Here is a 3,948-nt window from a genome sequence, read left to right on the forward strand (position 1 = left end):
TCTTCTTCTTCTTCTTCTTCTTCTTCTTCTTCTTCTTCTTCTTCTTCATCTTCTTCTCCTCCTCCTCCTCCTCCACCTCCACCTCCTCCTCCTCTCCTACTTTTCTCCTCCTCCTCTTCTTCTCCTTCTCCTTCTTCTTCTTCTTCTCCTTCTTCTCCTTCTTTTCCTTCTCCTATCCTCCTCTCCCTACTTTTCTTCTCCTCCTCATCCCCTCCTCCTCTTCCTCCTCTCCTTCTCCTCCTCCTCTTCTCCTTCTCCTTCTCTTTCTCCTTCTCCTTCTCCTTCTTCTTCTTCTGACTAGCTCCACTTTTCCCCCAGCTATCATTAATCACACATCCTTCCTCAACATGATGGGATTTTATTCTCTGAATTTTGCTTAGGTCTACTGCAGATAATCACAGCTACTGAAAGTTCAAGAGAGCAATGATCATGTCATGCCTAGAATACAGCATTACATATGACCCCATACAGTATGTTAGACTTTATATTCTGTCTAAACATTCTTTAATTATGGTCTGTGACCCTTGAAAATAGTATTGTAGATATCTAGTTAGGACCAACTAATTTACCAGTTGCCTCTTCTCAGCAGAATGATCAGTTATAGCTCTCTAGTAATTTACTCAAGCAGTAAAAAGAACATTTCTGACCAGAAAAGACAACAGCACTATTCTATGGACTTCAAAAAACATCATTAAGCAGGCAAGTCACCTGGCACATAGTCTCCACATAGCTACATAACTATATTATCTCTACTACTAGGGCCCATAACATCCATATCCATGAAAACCTGAACAGGTATAAAGTACTACATGTGATTTTTTCCTATAAAGCTGGCCTGAAATCCAGGTATGAAGTAGTTACTTACATCCAAAATGGTTTTGGACCATTGGGCCATTGACTATATCTTGTTTGCATGTAATTATAAAGGCTTTACTAAGCCCATCCTAGTTCTTAAATGATGACTTGGAGATTTTTTATTCATTTAAATATGCCATGACATGAGTTAAGCTTGTCCCTCTACTGGCTTGAAGCTCCATTAAGTCATATACTATTCTATGTCTACCACATAACTAGTGACCTTTCCTCTGTTTAGTATGTCTGACTTGCTACAAGTCTAGGGTGAATCTTTTTTTTTTCTCAAAACATATATTTACCTCTCCACTCAGTACACCTTTAAGCACCTTTGCCAAAACCTCCCAGGAATGTGTAGTTCACCCACCCGGCATCCCAGGCCCTCCCTAGCCCTTGGTGACAAGGCCCTTCACAGCTTATACAATGGCATCCTTGTCAATACCAAACATCTTCAGCAGCTCTGCTGGCTTCCCACTTCGTGGTACTTGGCTGACAGCCAGGCAAGTGACTGTGACTCCAGGTTCGCCCACTACGGCAGCAGACACGGCTTCACCTATGCCACCTTCATAGTAATGGTCCTCCACAGTGAGGATCCTGCCTTTGGTTGCTCGGGCAGAATCAAGAATGAGCTTTTTGTCCAGGGGCTTGATGGTGAAGGGGTCCAGCACACGGATGCTGATCTACTCTTTCTTCAGCATCTCTGCAGCAGCCAAGGCCTCATGCAGAGTTACACCAGCCCCATCACCGTCACCTGGTCATCCTTGCTCTTCAGGACCACCTTGGCTTGGCCAACCTGGAAATCCTCATTGTTGCTATAGATAATGGCATTTTCTGGGCGGCTGGTCCGGATGAAGCAGATGCCCTTTGTATTGGCTGCTAATTCCACTGCCTTCTCTGTTGCAACGCCATCACTTGGGTAAAAGACGGTAGTCATAGGGACTGACTGAAACATGGCCAGGTCTTCCAGGGCCATCTGAGAGGGCCCGTCTTCCCCAATGGACACGCCACAGTGGGAGCCACAGAGGTTGATGATGCTCTCGGAGATGGCGGCCATGCGAATCTGGTCGAAGGCCCGGGTGAAGAAGGCCGTGAAAGTGCTGCAGAAGGGCACTATCCTGTTACGTGTGGCACAGCCCACAGCAATGCTCACCATGTTTTGCTCAGCAATATAGCACTCAATGAAACGGCCTGGGTGCTCCTTTTTGAAGAGCTCCGAGAAGGTGGAATTTTTGGTGTCTCCATCCAGGGCGATGATGCGGTCACTGGCGTGGCCCAGCTTGGCGAGGGCCAGTCCATAGGCCTTCCGGGTGGCTATCTTGTCCCCAACTTTGTAGCTGGGTTGGGTAGGCATTCGGGTGTTGGCAATGTCTACTGAATGGGCATCCTCCTGATGGGGAGTGGCCAGAATCTTCTTTTTGCTCTGAACCTGGCTGTAAATCTCCTGAATAATCTGCTCAGCCATGTTTTTGGGGAGGGGCTTCACATGCCATGCCTCCTTCTCTTCAATCCCTGTGATCCCTCGGCCCTTGAAGGTCTTGGCAATGATGGCTGTTGGTTGGTGCTTGGCCTGACCAAAGGCTTTGCACAGCTCCTCCACGCTGTGTCCATCCACGATGATAGTGTGCCAACCAAAGGCCTCACAGCGCTTCTGGTAGATGTCCACCTGGTGCTGCAGTGGGACTGGGTCGCTCTGGCCCAGACGGTTGATGTCAAAAATGGCAACGACGTTGTCCAGCTTATAAATTCCTGCAAAGGCCATGGCCTCCCAGACGGAGCCCTCAGACACCTCCCAGTCTCCCAGCATGCAATAGACTCGGTAGCTGGCTTTGTCAAAGTATTTGCCTGTGTATGCCATCCGCCTCGGGCAGGAAGCCAGCTTCAGCCCAGACTACATATAAGACGGGAGCTGCATGGCCCTTGGAAAGCACAAAGCGATCGTTGTGAGGGTTTCGGGGATCCAGGGCCTTGTAGAGCATGGTGTGGAAAAACAGGACAGCCATGATCTCGGCAGCGCTGCAGCATGATGTAGGGTGTCCTGAGCCTGCTGCAGTGGTGGCCTGGATGGAGCTGATGCGCAGGTGATTGGCTGTGTCCTTCAGGGCCTGGAGTTTCTGCTGATCTGGCTTGTGGTAACCTTCCATGGCCCGGTCGGGCGAGGACGAGGACGAGGACGCTGAGGACAGAGACACAGAGCCAGCGGCGGCGGCACAGGAAGCAACTCACAGTGATCGAGGCCGGGTCGTCTAGGGTGAATCTTCCCCATCAAACTCTATCCCAGAGTTCATCACTCTCTGCTAAATGTCCCACCTTCTAATCCTGCCTTAGTTTATTATTGGCCATAAAGGTTTTATTTTACAGGTAATGCTTCCACACTCTACCCAAGAGATTATCATTGCATATACAGATATATCTATGATCTGGAGCAAGAATCCATTGTTCACTAAACTGATGTAGACTATTGTCTGGAAGCAGACTGGAGAGAAACTTTCAGTGCCATGAAACTAGCCATAAGACAGTATGCTTCCAGGTTTATTCCAGGTTGGTTTTTCTGTGTCCAGCAGCCATAACTTGTATTATATGCAATCATTGGCTATTAAGTTCATTCTGTTTGAAAACTACATGTACATGTGTGATCATTAATACTGAATGTAAAGTATACAAAATATGTAATCAATGGCAGATGATTTGCCAGAGATGCCCACAGGGATTTATTTATATTAATTGAGTCTCTAAGAATGATTAAATTAGGTAAACCTGATGAGTAAAATTGATCAGGAATGAACACTTTAAAGGAAGACAACACTAATCCCTGTCTTTTTATCCTTGAGTATATAATAAGAGACAGCTGGCTGGGAATAATATTCACTGCTTTCTGCTTCTTGAATGCATATACAGTGCAACTAGCTGCCTTCTCAAGTTCCTTTCCTGAAATTGCTGTATAGTTTGTGTAGGTGTCAAAATGATCTTTTACTTCCTCAAAAACTTTTTTGGTAAGACTGTCTTATCACACCATCAGGAATAATAACTAGCAAAAATAGTGGCACATAGGATGATATCTTTGTTATAATAAAGCTCATATGCACACTCAAGGCATTT

At 46.3% G+C, this 3,948-nt stretch overlaps 1 pseudogene; it reads right to left on the reverse strand.

Moving 5' to 3' along the window:
* Nucleotides 1–1,129: 1,129 nt before the first annotated feature.
* LOC114635976 lies at nucleotides 1,130–3,014 on the reverse strand (annotated as a pseudogene).
* Between the last annotated feature and the right edge of the window lie 934 nt (nucleotides 3,015–3,948).

This window comes from Grammomys surdaster, unplaced genomic scaffold (assembly GCF_004785775.1).
Source record: "Grammomys surdaster isolate TR1022 unplaced genomic scaffold, NIH_TR_1.0 120606, whole genome shotgun sequence".
In the NCBI taxonomy this organism is placed as follows: domain Eukaryota; kingdom Metazoa; phylum Chordata; class Mammalia; order Rodentia; family Muridae; genus Grammomys; species Grammomys surdaster.